This window comes from Gopherus flavomarginatus, chromosome 13 (assembly GCF_025201925.1).
Source record: "Gopherus flavomarginatus isolate rGopFla2 chromosome 13, rGopFla2.mat.asm, whole genome shotgun sequence".
Lineage (NCBI taxonomy): Eukaryota > Metazoa > Chordata > Testudines > Testudinidae > Gopherus > Gopherus flavomarginatus.
Genome location: NC_066629.1, coordinates 2,227,870 through 2,242,849, shown reverse-complemented (window position 1 = coordinate 2,242,849; position 14,980 = coordinate 2,227,870). Strand labels below are relative to the sequence as shown.

General features: G+C 43.7%; 1 pseudogene; it reads right to left on the bottom strand.

Moving 5' to 3' along the window:
- Positions 1-54: 54 nt before the first annotated feature.
- Positions 55-14,980, bottom strand: part of LOC127033790 (fibroblast growth factor receptor 3-like) — a 31,929-nt pseudogene continuing 17,003 nt past the window's right edge.

Here is a 14,980-nt window from a genome sequence, read left to right as displayed (position 1 = left end):
TATAAAAAATGTTAAAGTCAACAAGTCTACAGATACATCTTGTAAAAACCTCACTACATTATATATCTATAATATCTAATAACATTTGAAATCATGCACAAATTTGTACATTTTTAATGGGAAACCTAATGCTTTAGGTACTTGGAATGTACAATTAGCAAACATTTGTAAGAAAATACCAACATTTCTTTTAATTAACCCCCCCCAACAAATCTATAGAAATCTACTTTCTCAAGAACTTCCACTGACATAACCTCAAAGTATAAATTACTACATTTATGAGAAGAGCCTTGTGGTGCTAAAAAATAATACTAATGTGAGATGCTGTCAGCCTGTTATTTTGAATCACTGATATGTCGCATGCACAGGAGAAAAAAATAAACCAAACCACCATGTTATTATGATATTTGCCTCTTTGTGTTAGTAAAAGAGTTAAAATCTTCTCACAAAAATACCTCCCCATTCCTTCTTGGTCCATACTAAAGTTCCCCTCTTAAGTTAGTGTGCTTTGAAACAGTGGTTTGTCACAGAGGCATATAAATAGCATACAAAAGGTAAGTCCAGTAAATTAGGCATTATTGGGATTTTTTGCATGCGTTAGACTTAAAAGTGATATACAATCATTGTACTTCCCCTATAAAGAATGTGGCTCTTCTTGCTGTTTGGCCAGTGTGTTATTTCTTAAATCCGACAATGCAATGATACCGGCAAGGAGAAAAATAAATAAATAATATGTATCATTCAAAGTCAACATTTAGCTTTGCTGCATACTTGTTTTTAAGATCAACCTCAAAGATACCTTCATTCAAAAATAGAAAAATAAAACACCCACACTTCCTTAATGCCTAGTGGTTAAACTGATGGAAGAATTCTTGGCCTTAGATTTTCAAATATGTAAAAATCGTCTCTCTGTTATTTGTTTGGATTTAACCACTGATGATGTATTGCAAAATAAACTTACCTTTGCTCACTGCAATCCAGGTTAAACTAATTTAAAAAATATATATATATTTATAACATTAAATGTAATTTGTTAAAGGAATGTACATCTATATAGTCTCTCAGTATTTCCTGTAAACACAAAAGAAAAACTTGATTAATCTATTTTTCTCCATATTTAATAAGTTAAAGAACTTAAATGCAGTAAATTTTAAAGTTTAAAGTAATGCTATGCTATTTCAACCGATGAACAGATATGTTAATGTCTATAAATAAATTTACAAATATACATGTTAAGATACAATTGTTAAAACAAAACTGTGAAGATATTAAAAAAAAAATCTTTTGCCCAGATCAGTATATGCTAGATTGCAATGCTCTTATTTTGAGAGATTTCCCTCTCAGTACTGCTTTACATTGCATTAATATTATACATTCTTTTTTTAGATAGATAGATAGATATATACACAATTCTCTGGAATAAACCTTTTTGATATAAGTTAAAGGCTCTTGCCTACAGGCACCTGTAATTTCTCTCTCCAAGTCACTGTGGATGGATGAAGACAACCTGCTAGCTTGAAAGGGAAAAGTATTGAAACAGCTGCTTCTCTTGGGCTTTAAAGCAAAAACCAAAACCTCAAATCTCCATCTCAAGAGCGTGAGTGTTACATTCTTAGAGCCTGGTCCTGCAGCATCCAGCACACTGGCAAAATACTGCATTCACATGAAGCCCCTCTGAAGACAATAGGGCTCTGGACGGACAGTCTGCTATGTGCAAGAAGTTGCAAGATCAGAGACTAAGGCCTGGTCTACACTAGGAGGGGGGGATTGATCAAAGTTATGCAACTTCAGCTACATGAATAACGTACTGAAGTCGACGTACTTAGATCTACTCACCGCAGCGTCTTCACTTCCCTGCAGTGAGTCAACTGCTGCCGCTCCCCCGTCGACTCTGCCTGCGCCTCTCGCGGCGCAGGAGTACAGGAGTCAATGGGAGAGTGCTTGGGGCTTGATTTATCATGTCTAGACTAGACGTGATAAATCAGCCCCCGCTGGATCAATCGCTGCCCACCGATCCGGTGGGTAGTATAGACATACCCTAATTCTGCTTCTGATGTAATTATTTAGCAATTCCCTGGAGACGTGTGGTACCTTTATACCCACCACTTTGATGCTTTCCTCTCTATGACCCCCAAAATGAACACATTACAATGACTTTCATGCATTTGCCCTTCCGTTTGGAATGTTCTGACTCTTCTGTATACACCAGTCACCCACAGCCCAAGTGCAAGAGAGGGTTATGATCTATTACAGTCAAACTGCTGTTTGCCACCAAACCATTAACTCCTTTGAGATTGTGACTGTGTGTGAGGGGGATTTTTTTTCTAAGTAGCTGGGTAATGATCAAGCGACTATAAAAAAAAACGAACAAAAATACAGCTATTTATATAAATATATTAATCCCTGTGGGCAATGTGTCTTTTCAGCTTCACCAAAAAGCTTCATGAACAGATTGCATAAGCAAAGAATTTCTACATTCTTTACACTTCTCCTCCCCAGAAAAAGAAAGGGTTTTTTTCCTCTCTTCTTTATATTTCAGGCACAGAATGGCAACTTTGGCACTCGATAATCCATTTCTGGAGGTCCAGAAGTCAGCACCCCTACATTTAACAGGGAGGTGTTTGTTTGTTTTTTAAATATATATATATATATATATCAAATCATCTTGGCTAGAGAGTAGTTCCTTCAGGAGAAACAGTGCTTTTAGACTTCTTATACAGCAAAATGGGGAAAAAAATAACCCCAAACCCCTACAACTCTTCTACGTCTCAACAACAAAAAGCTTCTTGAATTACCAAGCAGTTTCACAGAAGAGGCTTCATTACACAATAGTCTCCCAAAGAGTGGGTGCTGTGTGTGTGTCCTGGCGGGCAGGGGAATACTGCTCAAATGGCACGAAGAGGTCAAGGTATTCCTGCAAGGAGAAAAGTCACATGGTTACATGGTTGGGGGTGAGGGAGAAGAGATAGCTAATGATGCTGCAACACTTTTCAGTTACCACAAGCATTAGGGTTAGATCTGGGGATGCCACAGCTGGGTTTTGAACACTCCCAAAGCATGAGGGTTTTGGGATCTGGGATTTTGGCTTAGCCAATTATAAAGATAGGGGCCAGGTCTGAATTTCAAGCCACCTCCAGAGCTTAACTGCAGGGCTCTGATTCAGGCTCATCTCTGCTCAGGACTGATCTTTAGCCAGAGAGAAACACTTACATCAGTTGTTGTTACAGTAAGGACCCTATCCAGGTCTTCCACTAGCTGCGTAAAGGTTGGCCGTTCCGATGGGACTACATGCCAGCACTCCTTCATGATCATGTACCTGAGGAGAACAAAGAGCAAGAGGTCTTCCCTGTGATGGGGTGGGGGAGAAAGAAGAGCACGTGTGCAGATCTACATGTCCCAACACAGCTAGGCTTTGGCCCATGCACCTGCTGGGGCAGAACCTGCCCCCACTCTTTTGCATTGCTTTAAACAAAGTGAGACATGCAGCTCCTTCTGTGCCTGAACCCACTGTCCAGCCCAGATACAGCCACCAGTCTGTGCCTTGGTACAGGGCATAACACAACCCAGCTGGTATGCCTGCAGCAGAAGTAAAGAAAGGGGATCCCCTAGGTAAACCTCTCCAGCACGGGGCCTTAGGAACCCACAGTGCTGGAGCCCAAAAGGGGCAGGTATGGAAACTGGGTGTGAAGAGTGAGGGAAAGCCCAGGCTACAGAGTACTGAGAAAGGCAGTTGGGTCTATCAGGAGTTTTATCACTGTAGCTGTCTATCACACAGTCCTTGGCAATGGCATTGGGAGCATAGGTCTAAGGCTGCCAATGGCTTGGTGCTCTATGTAGCCCCAGCATTCATGGTCTTGGCAGCAGGACCAGAGGCCCCAAAGGGAAATCAAGGAGTAGGAAATTCACACTTCGACTTCTTTGACATGCATGCACACCCCTTTACAATAACGTGGGTGACCAGCAAATCACAAAGCTAGCCATAAATTGTCACATTTGAATAGGAAGCCATTGGATTATCCAAACAGAAGCCCCTAATGTCCTAGTCGGAAATCTGATTTGTATGGTAAACAATGCTAAGGCCTGGCTCTCACCCTGTCACTTTGCTAGGAGGAAAAGGACATTCATCAGGCCCTGTTGGTCTCGAGTGCCCTCTCCCTTAAGCAGGAACCAATGATGTTTACAGGAGAGGGCGTCCTCCCACAGAGATGCAGCACTTATGAAACAAGAGCAAATACCAATTTCATACAGATTGGTCTGCTCTGAAATCCAGCATACAGCAGGGAAAGCTTTGCCTACAGCAGGTTTGTCTACAGTTTGTCCACAGTGTGGAGCAGACAAAGCCAACTGGACCAGGAAAGAGTTAAAAGGCAACAGCCGGGAATGGCGAGACAACAGGCTTAAAACGGAGTACTGCTAGCACAACACTCACCAAATAGTGATTTGTCCTGCCTCAGTCCCAGCGTACTGACTGGAGTTAGACACAGGTAATTAAATGTTATTTAATTCACATTTGTTTAGGGTGTTACTGAAGTTGAAACAACAAGGAAGGAAACTAAATGTAATGATGCCATTTTCAGAGGCTCAGAACCAGCCTCCTAGCAATGGTCTCAGGGCCAGAGAAAGTGTTTCTTGTCTGCACAGTGACCAACGTGCCGGAAGTGGAGTACTGCTGCAATCAGACAAATACATCAGGCAGGAAATGCTGCATTTTCAGAGGCTCAGAACCAGCCTCCTAGCAATGGTCTCAGGGCCAGAGAAAGTGTTTCTTGTCTGCACAGTGACCAACGTGCCGGAAGTGGAGTACTGCTGCAATCAGACAAATACATCAGGCAGGAAATGCTGCATTCTAAGGGTAAGTCACCAGAGGCAGTGTTAGCCCATTGGGGGCTCAAAGAATTACTATCCTCTTCCCCTGCTCCACCCCAACAAATACTGCTTGGGGACCTAAGCAACTGCTTAGTCTGCTTATGCCTGAGCCTCACTAGGCAAATCCACAGACCTGAGCTGGGCATGGGTTGACATGAATCGACCAAGCATAGCAAGCGTAGCTGCATATTTTGACTGTCAGTGATGTAATGAGTCTAAATGCATCAGGCTTGGTAAGTCTATCTGGAGCCAGCCGGACAATCGCACAGCAGGACCAGCTAAACAGTAGTAAGTGGGGGTCAGACAAAGGAACAGGCAGCAATATTTATACACACACACCCTGGAGAAACTGAATTAAGAAGGAAAATAAACTCGTGCATCAGCCACGGTTTCTAGAAATGAGGCCATAAAGCTACTCCCTCCCTCACTTACAGATCATGAGTGCAGTTTGCTGGCTTGTCCAGCCGATTGCCTTCTTTTAAGAATTTGAAGAGTTCCTTGCTTGGAATTCCCTGATATGGAGACCCCCCCGAAAGTAAAGATCTCCCATAGCAGCACTCCAAAAGACCAGCTGGGAACCAAAGAAAGATGTTTAAAATTCAGTGAGGTTTTTTAGTTTGTTTGTTTTTTTGCTTTATTTCAGTGCAGTGCACAGCTAACACAGCCGTCAATAGCATGACTAATTGCCTAGGCCATTTTCACTAGTTACTTGGAGATCTCTGCTGATCCAACTCACTAGCAAAGAACTCCCAGGCACCACGTCTGAAATTGAAATGAGCATTTAATCAGATAGGTGACAGCCCGTTTATTACCCCGGGCTCTTCGTTAGGTCTTCCACCAGCTCCACTGAATGGAACAAATCCAATGATTCATGCCCAGCTTCACTGTATTAGAGGCTAGGAACCACAGGCCACTGTGCAAGCTGATATCAAAGCTTGCTTGTTACAACCCTTATTTCACTGGCCAGACTGGAAGAAACACTCTCTACAAAAATCAGCACAGGTCTAATGTTAAATGCCTTGGCACTGCTGCTGTGCTATATTTAAAAGTCCACTTTTTCAAAATGCATTTCGCCTCCTTCATTTTCTTTTTTAAAATAGAGATTGTGTATCTCTTTCTATCTCTCTAATTTAGGTAAACTGACGTGTCCATTGCTGCATTACCTGTGTGCTGAAACTACGATTTTGGAGCACTGAAGCTACAGCATGTGAAATTTACAGAAGAGAGAATACAAATAATGCTTACACATCGCTCTGGTGAGTGTAGACCCCGTCAAACAATGCTCCAGAGCTATCCATTTCACAGGCAGCCGACCCTGTAATTAGGAAGACAAAGGGAATGTTCCATCAGCATATTCACTCAGACACAAGGGCACTATCTGAATCTTCTATTCTAATCCAGTTTGAAACATTTTCATTAGCAACCACATCTGCTTCCCTGATCACTGTGCAGGCAGTAGTGGCCACATGAAAACAGATAACATTTGATCGCCGGTTTTCACTGCTATCTGCATTATAAATACCCTCCTCCTCTTGCATGCTGCATTTCACTGCCAAGACAGGTTTAATGAATCAAGACATTTAAATCTCTGCATGAAAAACAGCATCCATCGTGTACGAACGCAGCTGTGGGGCTGGACCGTTTCAAAATAGAGTGGGACCAACACATACAGGCCTCGCTGGCTTGAAGAGATCATTTCACTCAGTGCAAAAATGCTGTTTAGTCTGAACTGTAGGGGGAAATCCACAGAGTGAATTCACCCAATGGCTTCACTCTGATCCCGCTGAAATCAAATGGGGTGTTCTTGTCATGTCAGCAGGACTATCAATGATCTCAACAGGGCTCCTTGTGGGTACAGGGGCCTGTCTGCCTGCTACCAATTGCTGGATCAGGACCAAATGTTTTTCTCAATGCAGTAATTTGTTTAAAAAGAAGGTGTGGACCAAGGGTGTGTGCTGCTGACTCCTCCACCACTGGGACCTCCCATGCACTTGGCAGCTGTGTACTCACACTGGTTGTTTTCTTGTAACAGCTGACGTTGCCAACATCTCTGGCTAGGCCGAAATTGGCTATTTTCATCACATTGTCTTCAGTGACTAACACGTTCCTGGCTGCCAAGTCTTGGTGAATGCACTGTGAAAGGTGAGCATGGAGATAAATATGGGCTTGTTAAGCTGCTTATGATTCGTGGTTTATGAAGTGCCAATACATTTACCTGAAAGCCAATAAAGCTGCACCATTTAATTCTTCGCCCTTTAGATCATCGCTGCCACATGCAGTCTCAGGCAAACTGCTTCTTAGCGCGCACACACACACACACACACACACACACACACACACACACACACACACACACACACACACACACACACACACACACACACACACACACACCCCTCCAGAGGCAAGCCAGCAGTGCTTCTTCGTCTGCTCTCTCAGGACAGGAGACTCGGACTGGAGATCGGCTAGATCCCAGGACTGTACACCAAGCTGCCACCACCAGGGAGGAGAGTCTGGGCTAACGGTTTACTTACAGGAGGGCAATGGGAATCAAGACACTAGGATTTGATTCCCTGCTCTACGACTGACTCACTGTGTATAAACTAATGTCCCAGATTCCCTATCTGTAAAATGGGCCTGATTGTCCAATTGCTTACGTCAGTATAAATCAGGAGTAACTCCAGCGTAGCAAGTATGAGACTAGTGCCAGGTCCAATGTTTGCAAAGTGCTTTCGGAGCCCACGTATAGCTCTATGTATGTGTCAGCTCTTGTTATGAATGGGCCAAATCCCTCGCTGGGCTAACTCAAAGGGAGTCTACGTTCACCTGGTAACTTAGTAGAGATACTGCTCTTCTAACAAACCAATGTTTGTCACAGGCTGTGTCTCTGCCTCAGCCTTGATGCTCTGCACTTTCAGCATTACTGAAAAGGAGCCACAGAGGCTCCTGATTCTATTGTCTGAGATGAGATTCTCTCTCAAAGTGACTTTCAATTTTGCTGTCATACTGACACCACCAAGATGCAGCGTACAGCACAGCATGGCTCTAAATCTGACCGTGGCCACCTTTGGCTAGTGGCTGAGATTGACCGAGGGTTGGACATCTGAAAGTCAATTACTTCTGCATTTAGACGTTTCTGTTGTGTGACATTTGTATTTGCTCACTGAAAACACGCAACTGAGGTCTGCCTTTCATACGGACTGTGCAGTGTCCAAGTATTGCCAAACTGTTCACACACTTACTGTTGGATTCTTGATTACAGCAAAGGGGCACCCAGCTAAATCGCTCATAAATGGATGTGATCATACACAAATGGACTTCTAGGTCCCTTAACAATGCTTCTTTGGAAGCACCAAACGCATTTCTTAGTGAAAAAAAATAATTCCTGTACTTGTAGGCTCTTAAAGGCAGAACCCAGTCATATATTTGCCCACAATGCACTGTGCACACCTATCACATGACACGTATGTTTATGTACGTGATAAATAACAACAGACTCCAAGTCACTCAACTCACTTTCTGAGACGCCAAATACTCCATGCCACAGGACACCTGGTAGGCGCATGAGACTAAATCTTTAAATGTTAACTGCTCTTCCAGCAGCTTGCAGGTGTAGAGTGAAAATATGTCGGGCGGCCAACAATCCCGGAGATATTCCTGCAAGTTCCCTTTTGACGCATATTCTACCAGAATGTAAAGTGGGCCTGCCAACAAAAAACAGTCACAATCTGGCTGTTACATCATAATTACAAAGCGCCTTGCAAAGCGGAGTGAGAGTCACTAGCCTCATTTTACTGAAAGGGAAAGAGGTGGTGAAGTGACATTATGGCGCTCAACAGATGGCTCAGGCAGTGGTGCTATAAGGAGGGCTTTGGGATGTATGGTCACTGGGAAGCATTCATGGGTGGAAGACTGTTCTCTTGGGCTGGACTTCACCTAAGTAGGGAAGGAAATAGATTTCTAGCATGCAGGCTGGTGCACAACTGATTAAGAGAGCTTTAAACTAGGAATTTGGGGGCAACGTCCAGGTAATCTCCACGCCGGAATTTAACATTGAGAGGGAAGAAAACAAAGCAAGAAAGAATACAGCTGTGGTAGAAGAATGGACATAAGGAGGAAGGATAGTGTAGATACCAGTCTAATAGTTGATACTGGTGGTAGAATGTCTGTGCCTAACTGGGTAAAGAATGTTAGTGAAGCCAAATGGCAAAAAATAAGATGTTTATACACTAATGCGAGGAGCTTAGGTAAAAAAATGAAGGAACTAGAGCTACTGGTGCAGAAAGTGAAACCGGATATTATAGGGATAACAGAAACATGGTGGAGTAATAGTCATGACTGGAGTACAGGTATTGAAGGCTATGTGCTGTTTAGGAAAGACAGAAATAAAGGCAAAGGTAGAGTGGAGTAGCATTGTATGTCAATGATGAGGTTAAATGTAAAGAAATAAGAAGGGATGGAATGGATAAGATAGAGTCTGTCTGGGTAAAAATAATATTGGGGAAGCAAGCCTCCCCTGAAATAGTGCTTGGGGTGTGCTACAGACTGTTGGGATCTGATCTGGATATGGATAGAGACCTCTTTAATGTTTTAATGAAGTAAACACTAATGGGAATTGTGTGATCATGGAAGACTTTTACTTCCCGGATATGGACTGGAGGACAAGTGCTAGTTATCATAATTGGGCTCAGATTTTTCTGGATGCAATAGCTGATGGATTCCTTCACCAAGTAGTTGAAGAACCAACAAAAGGGGATGCCATTTTAGAGTTGGTTTTAGTGAGTACTGAGTACCTCACAGACGAAATGGTTGTAGGGGACAACCTTGGTTCACGTGATCATGAGCTAATTCAGTTCAAACTAGATGGAAGGATAAACAAAAATAGATCTGGGACTCGGGTTTTTGATTTCAAAAGGGCTGACTTTAAAGAATTAAGGAAATTAGTTAGGGAAGTGGATTAGACTGAAGAACTTGTGGATCTAAAGACAGAGGAGGCCTGGAACTACTTCAAGTCAAAGTTGCAGAAACTATCAGAAGCCTGCATCCCAAGAAAGGGGAAAAAATTCATAGGCAGGAGTTGTAGACCAAGCTGGATGAGCAAGCATCTCAGAGAGGTGATTAAGAAAAATCAGAAAGCCTACAAGGAGTGGAAGACGGGAGTGATCAGCAAGGAAAGCTACCTTATTGAGGTCAGAACATGTAGGGATAAAGCGAGAAAGGCCAAAAGCCATGTAGAGTTGGACCTTGCAAAGGGAATTAAAACCAATAGGAAAAGCTTCTATAGCCATATAAATAAGAAGAAAACAAAGAAAGAAGAAGTGAGGCCACTAAACACTGAGGATGGAGTGGAGGTTAAGGATAATCTAGGCATGGCCCAATATCTAAACCAATACTTTGCCTCAGTCTTTAATGAGGCTAATGAGGAGCTTAGGGATAATGATAGGATGACAAATGGGAATGAGGATATGGAGGTAGATATTATCACATCTGAGGTAGAAGCCAAACTCGAACAGCTTAATGGGATGAAATTAGGGGGCCCAGATAATCTTCATCCAAGAATATTAAAGGAACTGGCACATGAAATTGCAAGCCCATTAGCAAGAATTTTTAATGAATCAGTAAACTCAGGGGTTGTACCATACGACTGGAGAATTGCTAACAAAGTTCCTATTTTTAAGAAAGGGGAAAAAAGTGATCCGAGTAACTGTAGTATGCAAGGTCTTGGGGGAAAAAAGTGAAGGAAAAAGTACTTAAGGACAGAGGTAAATGGTAACTGGGACAAAACACAACATGGTTTTACAAAAGGTAGATCGTGCCAAACCAACCTGATCTCCTTCTTTGAGAAGGTAACAGATTTGTTAGACAAACGAAACGCAGTGGATCTAATTTACCCCGATTTCAGTAAGGCATTTGACATGGTTCCACATGGGGAGTTATTAGTTAAATTGGAAAAGATGAGGATCAATATGAAAATTGAAAGGCGGATAAGGAACTAGTCAAAGGGGAGACTACAACGGGTCGTACTGAAAGGTGAACTGTCAGGCTGGAGGGAGGTTTCTAGTGGAGTTCCTCAGGGATTGGTTTTGGGACCAACCTTATTTAATCTTTTTATTACTGACATTGGCACAAAAAGTGGGAGTGTGCTAATAAAGGTTGCGGATGACACAAAGCTGGGAGGTATTGCCAATACAAAGAAGGGCCGGGATATACTACAGGAAGATCTGGATGACCTTGTAAACTGGAGTAAAAGTAATAGGATGAAATGTAATAGTGAAAAGTGCAAGGTAATGAATTTAGAGATTAATAAAAAGAATTTTTGTTATAAGCTGGGGACATATCAGTAGGAAGTAACAGAGGAGGAGGAGGACCTTGGAATATTGGTTGATCACAGGATGACTATGTGCCGCCAATGTGATATGGCTGTTAAAAACGCTAATGTGGTCTTGGGATGCATCAGGTGAGGTATTTCCAGTAAAGATAAGGAGGTGTTAGTACCGTTATATAAGGCACTGGTGAGACCTCATCTGGTCTCCTATGTTTAAGAAGGATGAATTCAAACTGGAACAGGTACAGAGAAGGGCTACTAGGATGATCCGAGGAATGGAAAACCTGTCTTATGAAAGGAGACTCGAAGAGCTTGGCTTGTTTAGCCTATCCAAAAGAAGGCTGAGGGGAGATATGATTGCTGTTTATAAATATAACAGAGGGATGAATATCAGGGAGGGAGAGGAATTATTTAAGCTTAGTACCAATGTGGACACAAGAACAAATGGATATAAACTGGCCATCAGGAGGAAGTTTAGACTTGAAGTTAGACAAAGGTTTCTAACCATTAGAGGAGTGAAATTCTGGAACAGCCTTCCAAGGGGAGTAGTGGAGACAAAAGACATATCTGGCTTCAACACTAAGCTTGATAAGTTTATGGAGGGGATGGTATGATGGGATAGCCTAATTTTGGCAATTAATTGATCTTTGATTATTAGCAGGTAAGTATGCCCAGTGGTCTGTGATGGGATGTTAGATGAGGTGGGATCTGAGTTACTACAGAGAATTCTTTCCTGGGTGCTGGCTGGTGAGTCTTGCCCACGTGCTCAGGGTTTAGCTGATCGCCATATTTGGGGTCGGAAAGGAATTTTCCTCCAGGGCACATTGGCAGAGGCCCTGGAGGTTTCTCGCCTTCCTCTGCAGCATGGGGGAACAGGTCACTTGCTGGAGGATTCTCTGCACCTTGAGGTCTTCAAATCACAATTTGAGGACTTCAATAACTCAGACATAGGTTAAAGGTTTGTTACAGGAGTGGGTGGGTGAGATTCTGTGGCCTGCATTGTGCAGGAGGCCAGACTAGATGATCATGATGGTCCCTTCTGATGTAGAGTCTATGAGGCAGGTCAGCAGCCAATGTAGCACTGAAGAGGAAGGGCCAATGGTTAGAACACTAGCCTAGGAAATGCAAATTCAAGCCCCAGCTCTGCCACAAAGTTCCTGTGTTACCCTGGGTCAGTCACTTTGTCTCTTTGCCTCAGTTCCCCATTTGTGAACTTCCCTACCGCACAGGGGTGATCTGGGGATAAATGAATTAAAGACTATGAGGTGCTCAAATACTATAGTATTGAGGGCCACCAAAGTACCTAAGAAAGTCAGATAGGAACAGGACTCAGGTCAGGTTCCCTAGCCAAGCGGCCACTGACAAACATCTCTCTTCAGAACCGACACACAAACATTAACTCAGCTGCCTCACTGCCCTGTGGGTGAGCATTATCCTTTCCGTTTGATGGCTGGGAAGGCTTAGACATAGATGGTATTATGTGAATTGCCTAAACCCACAGAGTTGGGACTCAAAGCCAGCATATTTTGGGCATTCAGAGAGTAAATAATAATAAATGACAGTCAAACCACCAATCTCTCTGCTTCCAGCTCCACTTTTTTCCCCAAAAGAGGAGGACAATAAGGAAAAGCTTTTGAAAAACCAGTATCGATAACAGGTAGAACCATATATATATTTGCTCCAACATCTAAAAGCCACTCAACTTCTCACTGAGCAAAGCAGTTAACTATGTCTGTGCACACAATTAATCATGTGGCCAATTCAGATGCATGAAGAAAGGGTGAAATCCTCCTGGCCTCTACACAGCCTGAATAAGAGGCGCCAGGAGCACAATATTACATTACAGGGGGAAATCTCTCTGCTTGCTGGGCCAGAAACCTGCAGTAGATGTATGGAAAAGCAACTGTGTGCACATAAGGCTGAGCTAGTACGGTGTGCACCACAGAGCAGAATGGGACTGCTTCAGGGCCAGTGCAACCATTTAGGCAAACTAGGCGGCCGCCTAAGGTGCCTAGTGATTGGGGCAACCTAAAAGTCCCCTCAGGCAAGCACATGGAGTGGAGGTGAGCTGGGTGGTGGGGCGCGTGGGGAGGGCTGCCTGCAGTAATGGGGGGGGGACGCACAGGGGAACAGCTCCCCGCCCCAGCTCACCTCCACTCTGCCTCCTCCGCTGGGCACACAGCCCAGCTCTAAGTCTCCTCCAATCAGCGCCGCACGCCTGGGTGAGGAGGAGAATTAGAGCAGTGCCAGCATGCTCAGTGGAGGAGGCAGAGCCGAGGTGAGCTGGATGGGGGAAAACCCAGGCAGGGTTAGCTTCCGTGGTGGGGGCGGGGGTGGGGGAGGTCTCCCCAGGCAGGGTTAGCTGCCAAAGGGGGATGGAGGAGAGTCTCCCCGGGTGGGGTTAGCTGCTGTGGGGATGGGGGAGAGTCTCCCCTGGTGGGGTTAGCTGCCGTGGGGGGACAGGGGGAGTCTCCCCGGGTGGGGTTAGTTGCTGTGGGGGGACGGGGTGGAGAGGGGTTAGCTGTCGTGGTGTGGGGGGTAGCTGCTCCCCAGGTGGGGGGCTGAGTTAGCTGCCATGGGGGGGCAAGATTAGCTGGGTGGGAGGTGCAAGTTGGAAGTTTCGCCTAGGGCGCGAAACTTCCTTGCACCGGCCCTGGACTGCTTCCCACTGAAATCATGAAGTACGATGGTTGCATATGGCCTTCTCTGAAACATACCATCCTGCGTGCAGGCGCCTAGGAGGTTAATGATATTTTTGTGGTTCCCAATCATTTTCAACATTTCCATTTCGGACACCAGGACAGAAAGATCCTCGTCAGTAGCATCATCTGGAGAAGATGGGGGGGGGAAAAAAGAGAAAGAAACTTATGAAGGGAATAGGCATTTCTTAGAGTCTAGAGAGTAAAAGCATAACTAGATTGCATTAGTACTATACAGTATGTTATACACTCAATGAACAGAGGCTGGCCATCTGAGCATTTATGAGAGCTAGTCATCCTGCAGGAAATGTTAATCAGGAAACATAGAACTGGAAGGGACCTCGAGAGGTCATCTAGTCTAGTTCCCTGCACTCATGCAGGACTATGTATTATCTAGACCATCCCTGATAGGTTTTTGTCCAGCCTGCCCTTAAAAATCCCCAATGATGGAGATTCCACCACCCCTCTAGGGAATTTATTCCAGTGCTTAACCGCTCTATTTGCTTTTGTCCCAAATCAGAGTGAAAACTTGAAACATCAAAACTTGTTGCCAAACAAAAAGTTCGGAAAAATTTTGACATGGAAATAAAACATTGTGGGTTTTGTTTTGATGTTTAGAAACTGAAAAAAAAATTGGATTGTCAACTTCAGTTTTAGGATTTTGGGGGCTTCACTGCCACTCTACCCCACCTTTTTACATACATACAAACAAACTTTCTCCCATTTTTTTCGTACTGGAAAAAAATCAGGGGCAGGTAAAATATGTCTGGAATCGTGGGGTAAAAGCCCCCAGAATAAATTGGAAAACCAATTTTTTTTTTTAGTTTTCAAAATCAAACCAAAACACAAAACATCAAAATGTTTCAGTTTGGCAATGATGAAATCTTCTCCATCAAAAAAAGTTTAATCAAAATTGACCAATGAGGTTTTGTCAAACCCCACTTTCTCATGGAAAAATTTTTCATTTGAAAAAGGTTGCAGCTGGTATTAGTAGTAATACTGTGCAGAACCTCCGCACTTCTTGCTTTGGCTTAGCCATGCCACTCCCCTCCAGGTGTTTTCCACAGCTAGTCAAGTTACTACAGCTTCA